The following is a 25372-nucleotide window of genomic DNA, read 5'->3' as shown; positions in this document are numbered from 1 at the left end:
TAGATTACAGAAACGGAATCGGCTGGAATCTAAAGGTATAAACTAGTAGAAAAGGAGAAAGGCACAAAAGATAATCAGAATGAATAAAATGTGAATGAGTTAAAAAGAAATTAGCAAATTCTAAAGAGGCCATTGAAACTACTCCCACGTTCTACCTTCTTTAAAGTTCAAGCAAAACCAATTTCTCACTGAATTTGCCAATAATGTGGCAATAATCCATTTTTGGTCATGGTCTCCTATAGCCCTCCCAATGCATTATTTCCAGGCATGGTTCCAAGACTCTGAGTCCCAGAGAAGCAATGGGAATTGCTTTGCACTCCTTGGCCTTAGCAGAAAAGTACTGTCATTTGGAAAAGCTACGGCAGAAATATCTACTTCAACTTTCCAGCTGTACCGTCGTGCGCACCGCCCGGCGCGCGCCCAGCAGCCCACGGAAGCGGCCGGACCGCAGAGCCCGGGTCGCTGCGTCGGACGCGGCGGCACGTGGGGTCCTGCGGTCCCGTCGCGAGCAGCAGGTCTACGTCCAGCTGTATTCGTTTCCCACGAGCCCTTCGGGAAGAAGCGTCCGCAGACGCAGGAGCGAGGCCAGCCAAAGCTGAGGTCAGAGGTACCCCAGGGGCAGGGAAGAACACAAAGAAGTTACCGATGAAGGAAGGGGAAAGGCCGTGAGACGAATTCCCGCCCTCGGAGGTCAGCGTGACCGCGAACAAAGCAGACCTCACGTGGGACCCCGGACGTCTGCGGGCGCGCGCCTCTGCGAGGTGGATTCACGCGCCGGGCGGAGCGAACACGCGGCGGAGGTGACGCGGGAGCCGCAGACACCCGCGCGCGCGCCGCAGACACCCGCGCGCGCGCCGCAGACACCCGCGCGCGCGCCGCAGACACCCGCGCGCGCGCTGCAGACACCCACGCGCGCGCCGCAGACACCCACGCGCGCGCCGCAGACACCCACGCGCGCCGCAGACACCCACGCGCGCGCCGCAGACACCCGCGCGCGCCGCAGACACCCACGCGCGCGCCGCAGACACCCGCGCGCGCCGCAGACACCCACGCGCGCGCCGCAGACACCCCGCGCGCGCCGCAGACACCCACGCGCGCGCCGCAGACACCCGCGCGCGCCGCAGACACCCACGCACGCGCCGCAGACACCCGCGCGCGCCGCAGACACCCACGCGCGCGCCGCAGACACCCGCGCGCGCCGCAGACACCCACGCGCGCCCGAGGCCCCGCGCCGTCTCGCTGGACGCGGCTCTCTGCAGCGGGCGCTGCTCCCGTCCTGCGAAACGGGCCTCGCTGTGCTCCGGGGGGCACCGCGCTTACGATACTCCCCATGAAACAGTGCGTAAGAGCGCGGAAAGCCTCTGACCCCAGGTCCGCAGACGACAAGCTCGAGAGACCTTGACGCCATCGGACACACACATCTCAGGGTGTGTTTCTAGCGCAAGAAGAATCTGTCAAGTAGAACACTTGGGGGTCGTGTGTATGGGCTGCGATGTGGGAAACTGTTTTTTGGACAGCATAGTGGACCTGAAACTGAAGTTGCAAAACATGAAAAGAATACGGTCCTGATTGATCATAACAGTTCAAGTAGTTTAAATACTGGGGTGCCTGGGGCACTCCGTTGAGCCTCCGACTCTTGCTTCCAGCTCTGGCTGTGATCTCAGAGTCCTGAGATCGAGCCCTGTGTTGGGCAACCGACTCAGCGCAGTCTGCTTAAGACTCCTTCTCCCTCTTCCTCTGCCCTTCCCCCACTAAAATAAATAAATAAATTTTTTTTAAGAGAGTTATTTAAATATTTCTTAAAACTAGGTAATGCTTTTACCCATGCTGTCCTTTATCTATATAAATTTTCTATCACAGACCTTCTGGGATGCTTGTCATTTTTTCTTTGACCACTGTAAGAGGCCAATACCCCTATCTCAGAATTTAAAACATATCATTCTGACTTTTCTTGTCATTACTGGACCTGACATAAACTACATGCTCTGATATGTCAAATTATGTGTTCAATCTAGGTAAACGATTTTTGTTTTGACCAGCATGAACTCTATATTCCTATATTAATATCAATTAGTGATACTTTGTCTTACCCTGAAAAAAATGAATTTAAAATCCTTTCTCCCAAGGGCACCTGGGTGGCTCAGTTGGCTAAGCGTCTTGATGGGCTCAGGTCTTGATCCCAGGGTCCTGGGATTAAGCTCTCTGCTCAGTGGGGAGCCTGCTTCTCCCTCCCGGCTTCTCGTTCTGCCTGCCACTCTGCCTACCTGTGATCCCGCGCTCTCTCTCTCTCTCTCTCTCTCTCTCTCTGTGTGCGTCAAATGAATAAATAAAACCTTCAAAATAAATAAATAATATAATATAATAAAATTCTTTCTCCCAAAGGATTTCTTATGATTAATGGTAAGGGAGCAAGAAACATTTAGAAGTTCATACAGTCTATAGGTGCGGGGGGAAAAAAACCCAGCTGGTTAACAGTAACTACAATTCCTGCCTCAGCCTGATTTTTAGGGAGCTCTGAAGAGCTGATCTACCACATATGTGGCATCTGGTGTGTGCCTAGCAATAAAGCAATGCTTTGAACAGGGCATCTCATTTACTTCTCCAAATAATGTTCTCAGAGTGGTAGAAATTCAACATGGCCACATCTGGGCTAATGTAGCAAAATGAGAGACCCAAATCTGTTATCAGTCAAGTGGCAGAGGCGGAATTTTACTGAGTTAATGTGACCCTAACAGACATTCAAACTTCCTACTTTATTGGTCTGGCTCATCTTGGATTCATTATTAAAAAGCAAATTCCTTCTGTAACACCACTGGGTACAGTGAGAGTTCGGAAGAGCTCTTACTCTCAAATCTGTTAAACATCTAGCAAGAAATACCACCATATCATTAAGTAAAATCGCACTTTGTGCATACAAGTTGAAAAAAAAAAAAAAAAAGACTTTCTTTGTATATAAATTGAAATTTAATGTTTTACAGTCTTGTGTGGTTATCATGTAATGGGAGGAGAGGATCCCAGGGGACACAACACGCACAAAACTGAAGTGACTGAGACCAGACAAGTCGCTATGGCAGAGGACAGACAAGTAACACACACCCAGTCAGAAGCGCAGAATCCAAACACAAAAATCCGGTTCGCAAGACCAAATTCAAAATTAGGAAGTTAGAAGTGCTGTGTCCTACGCACACGGAGGCTCCCAGCGTACAGGGGCCAAACTTGGACTCAGCTTATCTTGCTGAGGACGCGTTGGGGCGGCTACAGACTGACTGAAAGTGGTTTGCAGAACAGAGACGCATCATCGCACGTAAGGAATCCCAGGGCAAATAGTGTCCAGGCTGGCAAACACACACATCGCTGTCGTCAGGAACCACAAGGACTTTCTTCTGCTCTCCCAACCGCAGCAGGTTGGCTGTGACTCTAAGATGTTCCTCACAGTCACAACTGACTGCCCACATCTACCCAAACACTACATATGTTGCTAAAAGAGTATTTCATTTTACAAAAGGGGCAAACAACAGCAACAACAACAACAAAAACCTCACAAAACATTCTAGAAGCTCTCGAGGAGAAATGGGACTTACAGGTACACCATGAATGAAGCTGAGCATACGAAAGTGACTATGAGACATTTTAGCTTCATTAAGGGGCTCACTGATAAGGAGAGGTAGGGGAATGGCTGCAGGATATGCAGATTGGCTACATGAAAACCTGTCATCCTAAACAAGTTTAAAGATCTTAAATGACCATTCCTTGCAAGAGAGGCTGAGGTTAAATCTTAAAATTGCCTGACAATTTCTCATGCAACTTTACTGAGAATGTTTTACTGCCTTTCTCCACCCACCTATAAAATTCATCAGGAAGTTAAAAGACTCATTTCAACTTCTAGGATTACCAATGATGTAGAATGAGGGGGAAAAATTAGTGAAAGAATACAGTATAAATAAAATGAAAATATCCTTGGTAATGCCAAACCATACCAACCCAACTGTCCTAAAACTGAGCAACTTCTATTAAAAATGGTAGTTGTGCTAATACAGACCTGGAAAGAAGTCTGGGTAGGAAGTTAAAAGAATTACACAGAGGCCTAAAAGATGTCTTTTTAAATTGCTAATCCTGTCTTTCAAAAATATAATTTTTTTTTTACCACAGTTAATGATTGCTACAGCATTTGGTACGCAGTCGTATTTTTAGTGGAGAAACGCAGCCCTTGCTCTAGCCATTCGTGCATTCAGCGTCTCGAGTCCCCTGACATCATCATGTCTGATTCACTCTCTCATTCACAATGAAACACACGCTCTACACTTCTGTCTTCCTTGTCTGCTTTTAGTGTTGTTTTCAACACAGTTCTGAGCTCAGTGTTTTTGCTGTTGTTGTTACTGCTGTTTTCTGTTTTTAATTTCTATCCATCAAGGGACCTGGGTAGACGTCATGACAGAGAAGCCTGAGGGAGGAACGTTAAGACTGAAGGCAGTGCACAATGAACGTCAAGGTTCGTGTACCAGCCAAAGCAAGAAACGAGGTAGAGGCTGGGATCCATAAACTAGGACTATGAAAAGACACAGAGTTACAGCTCTGCATGAGATGGAAACCCGATCCTCTCTGACAATTAGAAAGTTATCTTTTATTACAAATTTGACAAAACAATGAGACTGTTAACGTTAGAAAAATAGCAGGTGCCTCGATCAGTCGGAGTCTGCTTTGAAATTCTTTATATTCTTATAATTCTATAATTCAAAATCCACTATTCATTAGACAAGATTCTTAAAAGAAATATTTTTTAAGATAATGTCAGTTTTAGGTAAAAAGTTACAGAATATTTTTGTAGAGTCTGTCTACATCCTAGCAAGCAACATGGGAAACATTTGCCAATCTCAAATGTATAATCTTAAAATTTCAATAAAAGTGTATTGACTGCTTTTGATTAAACAAGCCCTGTGTTTGGCATTTGGCAGCAAACCAGGGCTCAGTCGTGTGCTGATTGTGCTAATGGCGGAAAGGAATATGGCGTCTACATGAATTACTGTGGTGCAACGCAGTTACGGGTAACTGCCATGAGCCCATGAGACGGGAGTGATCCAGACGTTCAAGAAAGGCAGAAACCACTCTTGCTTTCAGCTTTTTGGAACAGCCAGCTTTCCCCGTTAGATTTAGGGCAGAAAAGTACTTTGACAGATACCGGTACTGGGTACTGATCCAGGAAAATGTGTCTTGCGACATTGATCTGGAGGTGTAGAACGGGATCATCCGAACAAAGAGAGTTCACAAGGCAGGGAGACCAACTAAGGGCATTCTGCAGTGGTCTGGGCCAGAGGTAGTAAAGGCCTGAGTAGAATTAGAAAATGGGGGAAGGTATCAGAAACTGTCTGTGGACATGAGGGGAGAAAATGAAACGCCACAGTTGACTTTTAAAAATCTTTCTAGAAGTATTTTCCAGAAAAAAAGAAAACACTCAATTGACTTTTCCTTTCTGAGAAAAAGTAAGTATGATTAGAATGATTACTAATATACTTTGAATTTCATTCTCAGCTACAATTAGAAATTCTCACTGGTCTTAGTTTATGCTACTTTATACAATGCTTGATTATATTTGATCAAATTTATAATCAGTGATTATAAATTTTATGGATTTTTACAAACATTGATTCAAAAACCACTTAACTTCTGCAAGGCGGCTGCCCTGTGTGGTTTCAGGTCAGATGGTGAGCACTCCGCGGCCCTCAGGAATCAGGCAGTAAAACAAGCCCGTAAACCATGTCGGCTACACCCGGGGCGGGGAGGGGGGCTTGGGAGAGCCTGGGAGCACACATCCAGCATGAAGACATTTTGCCAATCCCTGTCCTAGCAGGGACGTCAGGACAGGATGGAATTCTTGCTCTAGCTAATTCTTTATTTCATTTCTCTGGATACTTGCTAATTCTTATTTCCCTGGTGTGTCTTCCCTCCAAGACCCCAGTCCATATCACAACATGAGGAGTTCTAATCGTTAAAGCTCTGAGTGGTGGATTTGTTGTTGTTTTCTATGCAGGGCGCCTGGACTCTCGGTCCTCTAAGACTGTTTACTCATCACAGATTCTGTTTCCTCAATGACTCCCCTGCTATAAAACTGAAAACAGGCTGCTTTCCAGAGAGTGACAGGGGGAAAAAAAATCAGAATCTTATCTTTCAAATGAAATTCAGAACTTTAACAAAAATAATGAATTGAACAGTCCCATTATTTAATTAGCAAAGCACATAAAAGCTACTTTGATTCACCTCATCATATGATAAGACTCGTTACCAGCTACTAGATTTCACTATAAGCCAAGCACCTTCCAGGTACTGTATGAGTATGACCTTCAGTGACCCTCAGAATAACGCTCTCATGCAGGTCCTGTCACCCATGAGGAAACAGAGTGAGACTTGTCCACAGTCATTCAAACGGCGAAGTGGGAGACTCAGACTCAGGCTGTCTGGTCTTATTTTCCCAAAAGCATCTCAGCACCTACCTAGATATTAAACCAAAACAAAAATCATTTCAGATACTTTATATACTTTCACTGAAAATGAAATTTTCTTTGAAGTGCTTTATGTATTATTTTTACAAATATACTTTTTATTTAGAAGGCAAATTGGTCATACACCATTTTAACTTTATTAATTTCTTCACTCTTCATTTTATAAAATGTCCAGAATGTAATGAATAATTGATGTTAGTGACTTTCTCTATGACCTAAGGACTCAAGTGCCTTACCTCCATTTACCAAATGTGACTAAAAGTTATAACCAAAGCCCAAAATAACAATGAAAAGTAATCATATTATTTTATGAATAGAAAACTACTTGTGTACGAAGTCTCTATATTTTATTCACAAACATCAAAGAAAATTTTTACATCTACTTATAAATTTTAAATGCTACCAACCAGTTTTAATTCCAAATGTGTCCATTATTTTACTTTGCACACAAAGACTTTAACCTCTGTAACTATTAAAAGAATCATTTTACTGGCATTCTAAAATTAAAAGAACATTTTTATTGGTTGACATTTGACATTTTTACCTAGTTTTCTTAAAGGCTATTTTTCATGTTTTTGGAAGCCAGTGATCTTAAACTGTCAACCTATCATTGTAAAGTCTAATTCAAAATGTTTGCTTGTTCAGTAAACAGAAGCCATATTAGATCTGTCACATTATTTCAAACTTACAAAGCTCTACCAGTCAAAACTCTTTAAAATCTAAATAAAAGAAAAATCAGTTCTAGCTTAAACAAGAAAGGGAGGAACTTTATTGACTTCTTTAACCGAAACACAGTAGACGGAAACACAGTAGTGGACACCCTGGGCTCAAGGTGCCAGGAAGCGTCAGGCCTGTCACTTCTCCATCACTTGGCTTAACTTTAACATAGGTCATTAGGCCTTCCGGGCTCCCCGTTTTACACACTCTTCTGGCAGATTCACTAAGGTGAGCCACTGAGCCTGACTGCCCGGACCCGCTGCAGAAGGTCCCCCAGATGCCAGGTAATGGGGCCCAAGTCTGCACAAGAGCACGGAGGATTCTGTGCTACGGAATATTGGCAGGAGCACTCCCTGGGTCTGGAGGGATGCAAAGCCTGTTTTCATTTCCAGCAACAAAATTTAGAGTGCTTTAAGCTAAATATCAACCCTCCTCAGCCTCAGCTCCCCAAACTTTAAAGGTCATAACACCCACGTACTTTACAATGAGGCTCAATGAAAGGGCATGCGGAAGGCCTGTAGAGGTAAGACCCACAGCTACCAACCGTAGGAAACTTTAAATAAGGGAAATCCTGTGGCTTCTTCTAAAGACATGGATTCTGGGAAGATCGAACATTTGGGCAATTACTTATAAACATTAAAGTACAAGTAGATGCCAGTTACACTCTGTTCATCTCCAAACTTTGCTTCGTGGAATGCCAAGACGGTGTTCCACCTGTCCCAACAGGACTTTCAGTGCTACCTGAATGCATCTGCTCTCTACGCAAGAAACCCGGATAAAGGGCACTTCTTCTATCTCCTTTTCCCACCCCTCCTCCTCCAACTCCTAACACCATGCCAAGTCCCAACACACACCTGGGACAGATTAATAGGGATTATTCTATCATCCTGCCATTACTAGAAATGAAAATCCCCGGTGGTATAAATGGAATCTCATCTTTTTTCTCTACCAAAAATAATCCTTACAGTAAAGTACTGAGTAACAAAGTACAAGATTATTTATGGTTCCACTTTCAAGTTGATAGCAAACAATGGAGTCTGGATGTTTTGAGTATCTCCTAGTTCTTGCAAAAATAATGCTAAAAGGTTACTGAACACTACTGTTAAATCAAAATTTATACACAGGAGATACAATGTAAGTAATAAACTGCAGACGAGTTATTACAAAGTTGAAATGCTAGAGCAACAGAAATTTTCTTTTGTGTGTAATTCTGCACAGCGTACGTGAATGCCCCATTTATCCTGGGGGACTGAGGTGTTGCACATCAGTAATTTTTCAGATAGTTTATGTTTACATTCAGACAACCTAGCTTTTATCTTATATTTCAGTTTTATCGTAACTTCAGTTAAGTCTGGTAACCGAGTGAGACTAAAATGAAGCTTCAGCAGTTACCACTCTGTCCTCAGCTCAATGCAAAATGATTTCTACAGCTTCTCAACAACAGATATACTTCTGTGTTAACAGACACTGTGAATTATGTCTCTTTATCTGTTCTGTTCTGTTCGGAATCGTAGAACCCATGCACGTCATATAGCAGCTCACCTTATTTTTACTTATTTTGTTTAACTTGTTGACCTCTTCTATGTCATTTCTTCGTTTTTGAATTCTCTTAGATGTCATGGTTGCACCTTTCATTTTTGGAAAAATACAGGAAATGCATACATGATAAGGATATAAATAATTTCTCCTTCTTACCAGCTAAAACTGCTTGATACAAGGCAGTCTTTTATGATTTTCCTGTATCATCTTACTCATAAATATTGCTCAATATAGCCTGATTTTAGTATTTTACATTCTACTTTTTCTTTATTGACCTTTTTCATAACAAAGGGCATATCTGTTGCAAATTTTTGAAATATAGAGATAGGAAAGAAATACAGAAGAACCCATCTCCCCAGTTACATATTATTCCCTTTGTCTCTTCCTCCAGTTGTCCCTCCCCTCCCGAACCACTCCCAAGAGATCACACTGACCAGTGATGACAAAGTCCTAGAGAATGTTACAGAACGCACACGGACAGAGCGTCTGCCACATCTTTAAATGTCAATTATTGCCCTGACAACAATAAGATGGCAAAATCGTCCCCCTCAGCAACAATAATTGGGGTGCCATCCGCAGACAAAAGTGCTTTTGTGGGAACTTTGGGATCTCATCACAGGCCAGAGCAGTCCTCTTCTCCTAGGCCACTGCTAGGATTTACACATGAGGCCCACCAACCTCAGTTCTACCACAGATCCTGTAAATGCCCTATAACTTGGGTCTTGCTCCTTTCAGCCATTGTCCAGAAATGGTCCTGCCACCCAGAAACTGGGCAGAAGACACACCCTTGTCCCCAAGGCAAGTCAGCCAATCTCAGTCTTACCACAAAAGCTGAAATGGCCCTGTAATTCAGTCCCTCTCAGTTGTGAGCCAAAGGCAGTCCCAGCCACCCAGGGACCTGCCAAAATACACCTCTAGGTGTGCCCCCAGTGGGCCCATCCATTTAGACCCACTACCCTCAGTCTGTCTGTGGATCTTGAAGCCGCCCTTTAATTATTAAGGCTGTAGCTCCCTTTCAGTCACCTTACAGGAGTGGTTCTGCCTTCCTGGGGAACGAGAGGGAGACAAGCCCAGCTATGCTCCCACAGGAAGGCCCAAGGACCTTGGTCCAAGTCAGATCTTGAAGCAGCCCTGTCACCCCGCTCTAGCCCTGTTCCACCCCAATCTGTGGGAACTCCTGTCACCCAGGAACCTGATAGGAAGAATTTCCATCTATGCCCCTAAAGCAGCCCTGTGACTTAGTTCCAGCCCCTATGAACAAATGACAGAGACAGAGGGGAATAAAGGAACAAATGAACTTTTAAGGAGTCAGAAAACTATTCACAAAATGGCAATAGTAAGTCATTACCTGTAAATAATTCCATTAAATGTAGAGGATTAAATTCTCTAAATGTTACACAACAACTTAATGGCTTAAAAAGCAAAACCCACCAACAGACTACCTACAAGAGAAACTCTTAGCTTTAAGGACACACATAAGATGAAAGTGAAAGGATAGAAAAAAATATGGAACTGGAAACCAAAAGAGAGTGTTAGTGGCTATCCATGTATCATATAAACAGACTTTCCATCAAAATCTGTCAAACGAGACAAGTAAGGTCACCACGTAATCATAGAGGTCAACTCATTAAGAAAACCTAATAATAGTAATACACTTATGTACCCAACATTGGAACATTTAAATTATAAATATTAACATGCCTAAAGGGATAAATAGACAGTAGTACAATAATGGCAGTAGACTTCGATAACCCATTTTCACAATAGATAGATCGTCCAGACAGAAAATCAGTAAGAACCAGAGTCTGAATAATACTGTAAACCAGCTAAATCTAACAGACATATATAGAACATTTCACACAACAGCAGCAGGATACACTCTCTACTCAAGCACACATAGAACATTCCCCAGGATAGATCATATGTTGAGCCATAAAATGAGCTTAAGAAATTTAAGACTGAAATCATATCAAGTATCTTTTCTGACCACAATTGTATGAAAATAGAATCAATAAAAAAACAAAATAAAAGGTATTAAAGAAAACACAATGAAAAGATATCCCATGTTCATGGATTGGAACAATTAATGTTAAAATGTCCATATCGCCCAAAGCAATCTATAGATTTGATTCAATCCTTGTGAAAATTCCCATGGCACTTTTAACAGAAATAGAAAAAAAAGACCCTAAAACCTGTATGAAACAAAAAAAGTTCACAAATAACCAAAGCAACCTTAAGAAAGAAGAACAAAGTTGGAGGCATCACACTTCCTGAGTTCAAACTATGTTACAAGACTACATTAATCAAAACTGTGTGGTACTGACAAAAAAACAGACACACAGACAAAGGAGCAGAACAGAGCACCCAGAAACAAACCCACCCGTATAGTGTCATCTAATCTCCATACAGGTGTGCCAAACACGAAAACTTGGGAAAGACAGTGTCTGCAATTAGTGGCGCAGGGAAAACCAGATATCCACATGAAAAAGCCTTGAAACCAGACACCTGCCTTACACTACTCACAAAATCAACTCAAAGACCTAAAACCATAAACCCCTAGGACACAGTGAAAAGGTGCCTGACATTGCTCAAGGATATATGCATATGACAGCCAAAGCAAAAGCACCAAAAATTAAAATGAACAGGTGGGACTACATCAAACTAGAAAGCGTATTCTTCTTCTTCTTTTTTTTTTTTTTAATACTTATTTGTTTCTTAGAGGTGGGGAGGGCCAAAGGGAGAGGCAGAGAGGATCAAGCAGACTCCATGCTGAGGGCAGAGTCCACACGAGGCTCAATCTCACAACCCTGAGATCGGGACCTGAAACCAAGAGTCGGATGTTTAACCTACTGCACCACCCAGGTGTCCCAAAAAGCTTCTTTTACAGCAAGAAAATAATGGAAAAAATGTAAGGGCATTCTTTGGGTTGCCTTATTTGCCTATATTTGCAAACAATATATTTGATGGGAGATTAAGATCCAAAATATATAAAGAACTTGTAAAACTCAATAGCAACCAATCAACCAATTTAAAAAAAAAAAATGCTAAAGAACCCAAACAGCATGTTTTTCAAAGATATCAAAGACATACAAATGGCCAACATGTATATGAGAAGGTGCACAACATCACTAATAATCAAGAAAATGCAAATCAAAACCACAATGAAATATCTCTTCCCGCCTGTTAGGATGGCTATTATAAAAAAAGACAAGAGGTAAGTATCAAGGAAGGGTGTGAAAATAAGAGAACCTAATGCACACTGGTAGGAATGTAAATCCATATGAAATAAAGTATAAAATAAAGCCATATGAAATAAAGTATGACGGTGTCTCAAAAAAGTAAAAACAGAACTACCATATTATCCAGCAAACCTATTGCTGAGTATAAATCCGAAAAAAATAATTTTTATTCAGGATCTCGATGAGTTATCTGTACTCTCAAAGTTCGTTGCTGCATTATTCATGATGGTCAAGTTGTAGAAACCACTACAGGTCCAGAAGAATGGTAACATATGAATGGATAAAGGAAGTGTGGTGTGTTTATACAATGGGATATTACTCAGCCATAAAAAAAGAAAGAAACCATGCCATTTGTAACAATGTGATGAAAATGGAGAATGTTATGGAAGTAAAATAAGCCAGAGACAGAAAGACAAGTACTACATGATCTCACTCATATGTGGAATATAAAAATGTCAAACTCATAGAAACAGAAAGTAGAACAGTGGTTACCAGGGCTGCATGGTGATGGAAATGGAGATGCTGGTCACAGGATACAGACCTTCAGTTATAAGATGAGTAAGTTCTAAGAGTCTAATGCACGGTGTGGTGAGTAGTTATTAATACTGTATTGTAAACTTGAAATGTGCCAAAAGAGTAAGTCTTATTTGCTCTTGCCATGCAAAAAAAGTGGTTACTATGTGAGGTGATGAATGTGTTAATTTCACAATCATTTCAATGTATTAAATCATCAAGTTGTACACACCAGACATTTGCCAATTACACCTCAGTAAAGATGGGGTGTCAATTACCATTCCATGATACAGATTCACTAACATTTATTTAACCAAACTCCAATTATAATAGATATTTTCTAGTTTGGGTTGATAGAAAGACCGCTGAAGACAAACTTATATGTATGTCTTTGTCGGCTAAGCATGTATCTTAAATAAACTCCTTTTCCCCTTCTAATCTTAATTCAATGACTCTAATTTGCTGGCAGACAGAAACTACCAAAACGCTACCCAGAAAGTCATGTAAAATTATAAACATGCAGTGAGTGAAGGGCTAAGGATTCGTCCACTAGTAAAATCCAGGAGTTTTAGATCCTCATCCATGAAATCTAACCCTTCCCAACCACGGAGGGTTTAACTTTTTCTGAATTTACTTATCCTCTGGAATATTGAGATTATCAGCTCCCTCTGACTTCCAAACATGTATTGAACACCAACAGTTGGTAGGACATCTACTCCCCTGGGGAAGTGAAAAGGATTAGTATGTTTTTAAAGAATAGTGTAATTTTTAAAATGATAATTTAGTTATAATCCTAATCTGAGGGGATAATTTGGAGAGCTCCCCCAAAAAAGCATCTCCCCCAAACTTTTAAAGTTTAATTTCTGAACATTTGTGGAATAAATCTACCATATAAATAGAAGCATTTTGTATTAGATTCTGTATATATATATATGCAACAAGACATATTGTAGTGGCATAAAAATACTTATATAACATTAATTTATTTTGTGTTTATCTAATCCTTACTACACAGTTGTTTTTTTGTTTGTTTCCTCTCTGTCCTTTCCTACTTCTTACTGGAATCTCTAGATAGTTGAATGAATTACTGTCCCCAGTCCTTCACTCTCTCTTTACAGTATTATATATACACACTCTCGCCATGACCTCATCATGGCTGGCTTTGGGCTTGGGCATGTGACTCCCATTAGTCAATGAAATGTTTAAAAATGAAATGTCATCAGGGGCCTGAAATGTACTTGCACAGTTGTTTCCAAAATCTGGTTTGTCCTGGATAAGATTTTATGTTAATTTCAGATTGGATTTCATGCACCACACTAGTGGTGCTGTTAGAAACCCCCTCACTGCATTTTTAAGCCTGTTATTTCATCTCCTGGATGATGATGTTTCTCCTATCAAAGACCCCATACAGACAAAAGTGTCCACACTGCTTGCCTGGGCACTGATAGGGTTTTTTTTGTTTTGTTTTTGTATTAATCTCCTTGTCATACTGGGATCAACGCTCAAGTTTTTTGTATGCAGCCGGATGTCAGCTACCTTGTTCTAAGCAAGCCCAAGGCCATATCTTCTATCCCAGCTTGACATTTCTGTTTCTTTCCTTAGAATGTGGCTGTGCCCTTAGACACTTTTTTGATATCTACAAATATTTCTATCAATATGAAACGAGGGAGGGTCAGTCCACATTAAATTAGCTTGATATTTACCCAGGGTCACTCAAACACTTTGTGCCTGATCAGCTTACTTGAACATAGTGCAAGTAAAAATCACCGGAAGAAACTGAGCAGAAGGCAGGAAGGAGTAGATTACAGTTCGTTCTCACTTCTAGAACGCGCTTGCACCAACAACACACCTGGGCATGGCTGAGTCATGTCACCTACTCATTAAATACTTTTTTTTTAAGATTTTATTTATTTGACAGACAGAGATCACAAGCAGGCAGAGAGGCAGAGGCACTGAGAGGGGGAAGCAGGCTCCCTGCTGAGCAGAGAGCCCAATGGGGTGCTCGATCCCGGGACCTGAGCTGAAGGCAGATGCTTATTCCACTGAGCCATCCAGGAATCCCTAAATAATTACTTATTAAGGTCCTATGATACTCTGAACTTTTCAAGGAGAAAAGAAATATTGAAATTTTTATTCAGAATCAGTTTTTAATCTCCTACCTTTTGCTTTGTATTTTTAGGTATATTTAATAACACATATACTTCCGAATGTAGTATCTATATGGATTTTAAACTAAACGTAATGTGTTACAAACATGCATGTAATACTTTGTATCTGTGTTTGGTCACATGCTCAAACATTTTCATATATGTCTTCTTAAGAAAGGAAACATCTGGAACCACACGTTTTATAATGAGGGACTGTGTATTTCTTTCTCTGTATCCTTACACTTGGCATATGGGTAAGAACAAAATTTCGCTTTTCTGCAATAAAACTTAACATGTCTTGTTACGTACTGGACCGCAGCATTGCTCAGTGTAGACGCATGTTTTTTCAGATTCGCCATACCAGTTCCGTTGGGATGACTTTTCTAAGATGCCCTTGTTTTCAGTACGTGAAGACTGTCGAGTTCCATTTTTCATGTTATGCATTAGTATGTGTTATTATTTTATATTAGTATCATGTTATTATTAGTATGTGTTAGCTGACAGGATGAGGATTATGAGGCAGTGTCCCTGAGTCTTTTGCAGAAACATGCTTTCCAGGTTCTGTTTTGTTCTCTAGGAACGAAGAGCATTAAGAATTAAGCTTACTGAGTCCTTCTGAGAACGTTCTTCAGGCCTCTTTAAAATTTGGAGCCCACACAATCCCCTGGCCGTCGCACACTGAGTGGAAGCTAGCGCTGACCACACGTGCTGTCCCTGGTCTGCTGTATTCAGAGGTGAAACCGCATTCGTGTTCCACTTCGGATTCAGCAGGTGGCGGTCCGAGTGCTTGGGCTGTAAGTTACGTCAGCATAAAAGACCAAGGGGATTTTTGTTTTTAACTGAGTCTTCAAAATCATCCCAGCAGTTCTGAGATCGAACAAAAATCATTTACTAGTACATTGTAGCTCGGCGTCCAGACCCCGGCGGAAATTCTCCAGAGGTCAACACCGTGTGTGGAGATCAGGTGTGAAGTATACAGACTTTCTGGCTAGCAAGAAATTTTTTTGTTGTGTTTTATTTCCACTGAGTGAAGGATTTGAAATTAAACATCAATTTACATGGACATTTTTGACGATTTTCCTTAGTATTATTTAGAGGCACTATATCTAATCCACCTTAAGTGAAATCATTTTACTAGTTAAGGAAAATAAGATAATTCTAATTAAAAGCAAAAAGGTTACAAATTGTGGCTGGAAGCTAAGTCCAGTCTTTTGGGTTTTCCACATTTAGTATCATATCATCTGTGAAGAGTGATAGTTTGACTTTTCCTTTACCGATTTGGATGCCTTTAATTTCCTTTTGTTGTCTGATTGCTGAGGCTAGGACTTCTAGTACTATGTTGAATAGCAGTGGTGATAATGGACATCCCTGCCGTGTTCCTGACCTTAGTGGAAAAGCTCTCAGTTTTTCTCCATTGAGAATGATATTTGCAGTGGGTTTTTCCTAGATGGCTTTGATAATATTGAGGTATGTGCCCTCTATCTCTACACTTTGAAGAGTTTTGATCAGGAAGGGATGCTCTACTTTGTCAAATGCTTTTTCAGCATCTATTGAGAGTATCATATGGTTCTTGTTCTTTCTTTTATTAATGTATTGTATCACATTGATTGATTTGAGGATGTTGAACCAACCTTGCAGCCCTGGAATAAATCCCACTTGGTCGTGGTGGAATAATCCTTATAATGTACTGTTGAATCCTATTGGCTAGTATTTTGGTGAGAATTTTGGCATCTGTATTCATCAAGGATATTGGTCTGTAGTTCTCTTTTTTGATGGGATCCTTGTCTGGTTTTGGGATCAAGGTGATGCTGGCTTCATAAAATGAGTTTGGAAGATTTCCTTCCATTTCTATTTTTTGGAACAGTTTCAGGAGAATAGGAATTAGTTCTTCTTTGGTAGAATTCACCTGGGAAGCCGTCTGGCCCTGGGCTTTTGTTTGTTTGGAGATTTTTGATGACTGTTTCAATCTCCTTACTGGTTATGGGTCTGTTCAGGTTTTCTATTTCTTCCTGGTTCAGTTGTGGTAGTTTATATGTCTCTAGGAATGCATCCATCTCTTCCAGATTGTCAAATTTGTTGGCGTGGAGTTGCTCATAGTATGTTCTTATAATTGTCTGTATTTCTTTGGTGTTCGTTGTGATCTCTCCTCTTTCATTCATGATTTTATTTATTTGGGTCCTTTCTCTTTTCTTTTTGATTAGTCTGGCCAGAGGTTTATCAATCTTATTAATTCTTTCAAGGAACCAGCTCCTAGTTTTGTTGATTTGTTCTATGTGTTTTTTGGTTTCTATTTCATTGATTTCTGCTCTGATCTTTATGATTTCTCTTCTGCTGGGTTTAGGCTTTCTTTCTTGTTCTATCTCCAGCTCCTTTAGGTGTAAGGTTAGGTTGTGTATTTGAGACCTTTCTGGTTTCTTGAGAAAGACTTGTACCGCTATATATTTTCCTCTGAGGACCGACTTTGTTGTGTCCCACAGATTTTGAACCATTGTGTTTTTATTATCATTTGTTTCCATGAATTTTTTCAATTCTTCTTTAATTTCCTGGTTGACCCATTCATTCTTTAGAAGGATGCTGTTTAGTCTCCATGTATTTGAGTTCTTTCCAAATTTCCTCTTGTGATTGAGTTCTAGCTTCAGAGCATTGTGGTCTGAAAATATGCAGGGAATGATCCCAATCTTTTGATACCAGTTGAGACCTGATTTAGCACCGAGGATGTGATCTATTCCGGAGAATGTTCCATGTGCACTAGAGAAGAATGTGTATTCTGTTGTTTTGGGATGAAATGTTCTGAATAGATCTGTGATGTCCATCTAGTTCAGTGTGTCATTTAAGGCCTTTATTTCCTTGTTGAACTTTTGCTTGGATGATCTGTCCATTTCAGTGAGGGGAGTGTTAAATTCCCCTACTATTATTGTATTATTGTTGATGTATTTCTTTGATTTTGTTATTAATTGGTTTATATATGTTGGCTGCTCCCACGTTAGGGGCATAGATATTTAAAGTTGTTAGATCTTCTTGTTGGACAGATTCTTTGAGTATGATATAGTGTCCTTCCTCATCTCTTATTATAGTCTTTGGCTTGAAATCTAATTGATCTGATAGAAGGATTGCCACTCCTGCTTTCTTCTGATGTCCATTAGCATGGTAAATTCTTTTCCACCCCCTCACTTTAAATCTGGAGGTGTCTTCAGGTTTAAAATGAGTTTCTTGTAGGCAACATATAGATGGGTTTTGTTTTTTTATCCATTCTGATACCCCGTGTCTTTTGATTGGGGCATTTAGCCCATTAACATTCAGGGTAACTATTGAGAGATATGAATTTAGTGCCATTGTATTGCCTATAAGGTGACTGTTATTGTATATTGTCTCTGTTCCTTTCTGACCTACTACTTTTAGGGTCTCTCTTTGCTTAGAGGACCCCTTTCAATATTTCCTGTAGAGCTGGTTTGGTGTTTGCAAATTCTTTCACTTTTTGTTTGTCCTGGAAGCTTTTAATCTCTCCTCCTATTTTCAATGATAGCCTAGCTGGATATAGTATTCTTGGCTGCATGTTTTTCTCCTTTAATGCTCTGAATATATCATGCCAGCTCTTTCTGGCCTGCCAGGTCTCTGTGGATAAGTCTGCTGCCAATCTAATATTTTTACCATTGTATGTTACAGACTTCTTTTCCCAGGCTGCTTTCAGGATTTTCTCTTTGTCACTAAGACTTGTAAATTTTACTATTAGGTGACAGGATGTGGACCTATTCTTATTGATTTTGAGGGGGGTTCTCTGAACCTCCTGGATTTGATGCTTGTTCCCTTTGACATATTGGGGAAATTCTCTCCAATAATTCGCTCCAACATACCTTCTGCTCCCCTCTCTCTTTCTTCTTCTTCTGGAATCCCAGTTATTCTAATGTTGTTTCGTCTTATGGTGTCACTTATCTCTCGAATTCTGCCCTCGTGGTCCAGTAGCTGTTTGTCCCTCTTTTGCTCAGCTTTTTTATTCTGTGTCATTTGGTCTTCTATATCACTAATTCTTTCTTCTGCCTCATTTATCCTGCAGTGAGAACCTCCATTTTTGATTGCACCTCATTAATAGCTTTCTTTATTTCCACTTGGTTAGATTTTAGTTCTTTTATTTCTCCAGAAAGGGCTTTTATATCTCCCGAGAGGGTTTCTCTAATATCTTCCATGCCTTTTTCGAGCCCGGCTAGAACCTTGAGAATCGTCATTCTGAACTGTAGATCTGACATTACCAATATCTGTATTGATTAGTTCCCTAGCCTTTGGTACTACCTCTTGTTCTTTTTTTTGTGCTGAATTTTTCCGCCTTGTCATTTTGTACAGATCAGAGTATATGAAGGAGCAAGTAAAATACTAAAAGGGTAGCAACAACCCCAGGAAAATATGCTGTAACCAAATCAGAAGAGATCCCAAATCATGAGGGGGGAGAAAGGGGATAAAAAGAGGTTCAGAAAGAAAAAAAAAAAATTTAAAAAAGTGAATAAAGAAAAAATATGAAAAAGAAAAAAATATATATATATATTAGATAAACTAGTTAAAAAACGTTAAAAAAGAAAAGGGTAAAAGTTAAAAAGAAATTTGGCAGAAGAAGAGAAAAAAAAGTGGAAAAGAAAAAAAAATTAACTGCAAGACTAAAGAATCATGGGGAGAAAGCCATGAGTTCCGTGCTTTGCTTTCTCCTCCTCTGGCATTCCGATGCTCTCCTTGGTATTGAAACTGCACTACTTGGTAGGTGAACTTGGTGTTGGCTGTGTTTCTTGTTGATCTTCTGGGGGAGGGGCCTGTTATAGTGATTCTCAAGTGTCTTTGCCCCAGGAGGAGTTGCATCGCCCTTACCCGGGGCCGGGCTGAGTAATCCGCTCGGGTTTGCTTTCGGGAGCTTTTGTTCCCTGAGCGCTTTACGTAGAGTCCGGAGGACGGGAATCAAGATGGCGGCCTCCCGGTGTCCGGCCGGAGGAGCCGAGAGCCCGGGGCCCCACTCCTCAGTGTGCCCTCAGAGAACAGCGCCCAGTTACTCCCGTCACCCTGGCCTCCAGCCGCGCTCCGAGCTGACCGAGCCTGTGACCGTTTCAAGGTAACCCCGAGCTGGGAGTCACTCCTCGGCTCTGTCTCTGTAGCCGGCTTCCCCGTTCTAATACCTGTGAGCTCTGCGACACTCAGACTCCCCCGATACTTCTGTGACCCTGCGGGACCTGAGGCCACGCTGACCCTGTGTGGGCTTCACCCCGGTTAAGACTCTGGAGCGATGTCCCTCAGCGGAACAGACTTTTAAAAGTCCCGATTTTGTGCTCCGTTGCTCCGCCGCTCGCAGGGAGCCTGCCCCTCCCCTCGCGGTCTATCTTCCTGTCGCTTTGGATTCACTTCTCCGCCAGTCCTACCTTACAGAAAGTGGTTGATTTTCTGTTTCTAGAATTGCTGTTCTTCTTCTCTTCGATCTCCCGTTGGATTTGTAGGTGTTTGCAATCTTTAGATAAGTTATCTAGCTGATCTCTCGCTACCTGAAGTAGTCTCCGCCGCTGCTTCTCTGCCATCTTGACTCCTCCCCTCGGCTCTGAATTTTAAAGAGGCCCGAAGAACGTTCTCAGAAGGACTCAGTAAGCTTAATTCTTAATGCTCTTCGTTCCTAGAGAACAAAACAGAACCTGGAAAGCATGTTTCTGCAAAAGACTCAGGGACACTGCCTCATAATCCTCATCCTGTCAGCTAACACATACTAATAATAACATGATACTAATATAAAATAATAACACATACTAATGCATAACATGAAAAATGGAACTCGACAGTCTTCACGTACTGAAAACAAGGGCATCTTAGAAAAGTCATCCCAACGGAACTGGTATGGCGAATCTGAAAAAACATGCGTCTACACTGAGCAATGCTGCGGTCCAGTACGTAACAAGACATGTTAAGTTTTATTGCAGAAAAGCGAAATTTTGTTCTTACCCATATGCCAAGTGTAAGGATACAGAGAAAGAAATACACAGTCCCTCATTATAAAACGTGTGGTTCCAGATGTTTCCTTTCTTAAGAAGACATATATGAAAATGTTTGAGCATGTGACCAAACACAGATACAAAGTATTACATGCATGTTTGTAACACATTACGTTTAGTTTAAAATTCATATAGATACTACATTCTGAAGTATATGTGTTATTAAATATACCTAAAAATACAAAGCAAAAGGTAGGAGATTAAAAACTGATTCTGAATAAAAACTTCAATATTGCTTTTACCCTTGAATTCTCCACAGGGATTCGTGTGTCCTACTTTGGAAATCACGGGTGAAAAAAACAGTAAATGTCCTAATTGCCGTGATACAGACATGAACACGTGTCTATGACGGGAGCCTGAGAGCAGCATCTAGACCGGGAAGAAAGGTCATCCCAAAATGAAACGATGAGGGCCTAAGGGCCTACATTGAGAAAACAGAAAGATCGCACTGATGACGTACAGTGTCTTTTGGTATCATCCCATCTGTTAAATTTCGTTAGCATAAAAAGTTTAACTCCAGCATTTCCGGAAAGCCGTCGTGGTTGCATAGTTGGTGAATTCCTCCGCATCTCAGAGCAGGAGATGGAAATTAAAAATCCGGAACGAGACGCGGTCTGGGGCTGAGTTTTACGACAGCGCCGGGACCCTTGGCGGCACCGGCGCTCGGCACGGCCTCCACGTGCGGCCGGAGCGTGGCGGTCACAGACGGTCAGTGTCGCGAGTGCGTGGACGATGTGGTCAGGACGAGGAATTCCGGGACACACCTGAGGTCCCCAAGCACGTGAGCTCCGAGCGAACCAGAAGGGCAGTGACCCCGGTGCACCCGGCGGGATCCAGTACGGACGCTTTACAAAGGGGCGGGGCCTCTCTGAGGCGCGAGACCCTCTCCGGGGGCCTTGAGGAAGCGACCACTCACGTCCTGCCCGCGGGGAGAGCCCGGGCTTTCCCCACAACTAAGGACTCCGCGAGGGGCCGCCGTCGCCGGCCTCGAGCCCGCGACGAAACGGATGCGGACAGCCTGAGGCGCCTGGGCAGCCCGGGCCTTCGGAGCGCAGCCCACAGAGGAGGTGGCGGCCAGCGGCCCGGGCGACGCCAGACGGGAGGGGAAGGAACGCCCCAAGGCGGAGCCGCGAGTCCTCCAGGGGATGAGAGCGACCGGAGCCGGAGGCAGGGACGGGGTAACAGCAGGTGCCCGGGGCACGACATGGCGGCCTGCGCTCGAGCCGTGGGCGGGGCCGACCCCAGCCACCGGCAGATGAACGCTCCCCCTTCCCCTCGTCCCTCAAGGTACCCCGAGGCTCCCCGCGGCGCCGGCTTCCCACAACAGCCCCGTCGGGGGCAAAGCCTGCCCTGCGCGTCCCGTGCGCGCCTCGGCGGCCAAGAACGCCCCCGGCCAACCTGCGGGGGGACTTTCCCAAACGCCCGGAAGCGGCCGCGCGAGGGTCCAACCCTCCGGGCACCGCAGAGACTCAGCGACCGTCAAACCCAAACCCACCGCGGCGGCTGGTCCCCCCGAACCCGCCCCATGGCCCCGGCTGGACGCGCGCTTCGGCTTCAGTCACCCGCGCAGCGCTGGCGGCGTCCTCCCGGCCGCCCCTGTTCCAACGCGGGTCCCCAGTGATCGTCCCTCGGGGAGTCCACGGGCCCGAGACCCCCGGCACGCGTGGCTCTAGTCAGCCCACGCCTCAGTCTGGCCTTGGGGCTCCCGAAGCGGGGAGGCCTGCGGGTTTCTGACGCGCAAACGCCGTGAGTAACAAACCGCTGCGGTGTGAGGAAGTCACGGGGCGCCTCCGGGGGCGCAGTCGCGTGAGCAGCTGCCTCTCGACTTCGGCTCAGGTCATGATCTCGGGGTCCCGAGACAGAGCCCGGGGGAGGGGGGGTCTCCGCGCGCAGCAGGGAGTCCGCTTGAGCTTCTCTCCCTCCGCCCTCCCCTGCTCTCCAGCTCGCTCCGAAACAAACCAACCTTCTTAAGTCACGTGTTTCACGCAGCACAGAACTTGTTACACAGATAAACTCCGAACACCTGCAGGGGTTCCGTATCGCAGTTCAGGGAGAAACCACGGGCAGCCGGGGCGGCGCGCCCGCATCAGGGATGGAGACAAAGCGACCCGGAGGGCGCTCGCTACTCCCGCTCCCTAGAGCGAGCCGGTGTGCGCGAAGGTCCAACCCGGTCAGGCAGTTCGGCCCCACGAGTCTCCACAAGCGACACTGAATCTCCTGCTACAGAGGAATTTGGGAACAGAAACAAACTGCGGCAAGTGGGAGTAACAGCGACTAAAGAAAAACTCCAGAAAAATTTCGGGGAGAAGAGAGGGCCAGGATGAACCTGAGGGATGAAGCTACTGTGTCTCAGGAAAACCACAGAACACAGAGCTTGAGAGCTGCGAAGCTAGAAGAGATAACGTAAGTCTCCGCTTCTGCTCAAAATTTCCGCAAACCTCACCTCGTAACAAAAATTAAGAATGGGAAAGGAACTGTGTTAGAGTCTCATGTAAAGTTGCCGTAAGAAAATAAAAGAAAATGTGGAAAGAATTCGCACCCTTTAAAGCAAGGAAAGTACGCCAAAAAAGCCTGCCAACAAATTCGATTAAAACTCTAGCCTAATCACCAAAATGAGCCAAAAGAAATCAAGAAGATAATTGAAGATAGTTAAAGACAACATCATTAAGAATTAGAAAGACTCAAGAGATTAGGTGATGGAACTCAGGAAATTTAGAAATAAATAATTTCAAAAAGGAAAAATCAACCAGAAAAAATGCAAACACAATGAGTAATGCAATAAAGACATGAAAACTAAAAAGCAGAAGCATTCTTAAGGTAAAAAAAAAAAAATAAAAGCACGTTCTCTGGGGGTTAAAAAAAAAAAAAAACCCATATAAAAGAAAGTAAAGAGAAAAGAGAAGGGTACCTGTGATGACGGATAGGCAGGCTGGCACCAGGAACCCCGCCCCCAAGAGAAAACCACCCTTAAAAGGATTTTCACGACCAAGCAAGGAGCCAGCCCTCCACACCTCCCCATGTGACAGAGAGGTGACAAAAACCTGACTGGACAACAGGCACAGGGAGGGCGAATCAGACTGAAAAGCCCACTAACGAGCCCAGAAAACTCTGCAGGCTTAGAAACTCCCGTCGCAGCCCTCCCGGGTGCCCTCCCTCCTGGGGGGCTTCGTACTGTCACTTTGCTGTCGTTCAGGGAATCTTGCTCGCTCCCCAGCACTGCGTCTGGCCAACTTCTTCACTTTCTGAAGGCTCCTGACCAAGAGCCACACACACAGATGGAGGAAAAATCCTGTGACACCCCGGGGGGGGCTCCGGAGGATGGTGTTAGACTCCCAGGCTCAGGTCAGGAGATCCTGCTCCACAGCAGGCTCTGCATTCCTTTCTCCCTCTGCCTGCCCCTCCCTCTCTAAATAAGTAAATAAATAAATAAATGTTGAGAGGAAGTCTCAAATGCCGAATGCAAAGAAATAACTCAACATATTATAGGAGCCCTTGAAGAAAAAAAAGCCAGAACAATGGGACACAATAAATTAAAAAAAAAAAAAAAAAAAAAAAACTTTGCTAAAATGGAAAAAAAAAAAGATTTAAAAGTATGTATACATGAATATTACATTGTATACTTGGGCAAAGTTTCCAAATTGGTCAACAAAAACACATATTCCAGTCAAATTCTAGCAAAAGAAAATAAAAACACTTTGGGAATCTAGGTTAAAAGGAATAAAGTATTGATATATACTAATTATAACATGGTTGAACTTTGAAAACATTGTACTAAGTGAAATAAATAAATCAGACACAAAAGCCGAGATACTATATTATTTCTTTTATATAAAATATCTAGAAAGAGTAAATTTGCAAGGACATGAAACAAATGGGTGGGTGGTTGCCAGATATTAGGGGGAGGTAGAAATGAGGACTGAATGGTTAATAGGTGTGGGGTTTCCTCTTAGGGTGATGAAAATATTTTGGAATGAATACAGATGATGTTTGAAAGATACTATGAATGCACAGAATATCACTGTTTTGCAAACTTTAAAATGGTGAAGATTATGTTGTAAATTTCACCTTAATTAAAAAATGAAACTTAACCTTTCTAAACTTAAGTTTAGAAAACGATCACCAGTACTGGGACCTATTCACCGAGAACGCGGCATGAGTTCTGTGGCATTCAAGGGGAGGAGAGGGGAAAAAAAGAGCATAACCTGAGGCTAATCATGAGGAAACATCAGACAAACGCATACTGAGACAGTCTACACAGTAGCCATATTCTTTAAAAATGTCAAGGTCATGATAGAAAAGGGAAAACTGGGAAACGTTCCAAACTGAGAGATTAAAGAGACAACCAAATGTAATATGCAATCCTTGATTGTATCCTGTACCCATGAAGCAAGCTGTTGAACCAAAGAGCAAGACATTGTAGAGTGCGTGGGCTGGAGGATGGAATTCAATGTTAATCTTGTGATGCTGATGGCCATACTGTGGACATTAAGAAGAATGTCCTTGTTTTTAGTAGAAAGTCACCGACATAATAATGGGTAATGGGACCATCACATCTGCTACTTAATCTCTAATGGTTCAGAAAAAAATTATATATGTATGTATGTTATGTATTATATAGTGCGTGCATAAATGTATGTATTTGTGTATACATGTATATATGCATATGTGTATAATATACACAAAAAATACACATTATATATGTAAGGGGGGGGGTG

General features: G+C 42.8%; 1 protein-coding gene across 10 annotated transcripts in view; it reads right to left on the bottom strand.

The window, feature by feature from the left end:
• Nucleotides 1–25372, bottom strand: part of GULP1 (GULP PTB domain containing engulfment adaptor 1) — a 263779-nt gene that overhangs the window by 127165 nt on the left and 111242 nt on the right. The window contains exon 1 of one of the 10 annotated variants that reach the window (XM_047720541.1): nucleotides 4251–5322. The exons of the other annotated variants lie outside the window; for them this stretch is intronic. The gene's annotated coding sequence lies outside the window, so the exon portion shown is untranslated. Of the gene's footprint in view, nucleotides 1–4250; nucleotides 5323–25372 lie in introns of those variants that run through there. 10 annotated transcript variants of the gene reach the window in all.

The sequence above is a fragment of the Lutra lutra genome, chromosome 3 (assembly GCF_902655055.1).
Source record: "Lutra lutra chromosome 3, mLutLut1.2, whole genome shotgun sequence".
Taxonomy (NCBI): domain Eukaryota; kingdom Metazoa; phylum Chordata; class Mammalia; order Carnivora; family Mustelidae; genus Lutra; species Lutra lutra.
Note: the sequence above shows the minus strand (reverse complement) of the source record. Positions and strands in the feature narration are given on the sequence as shown.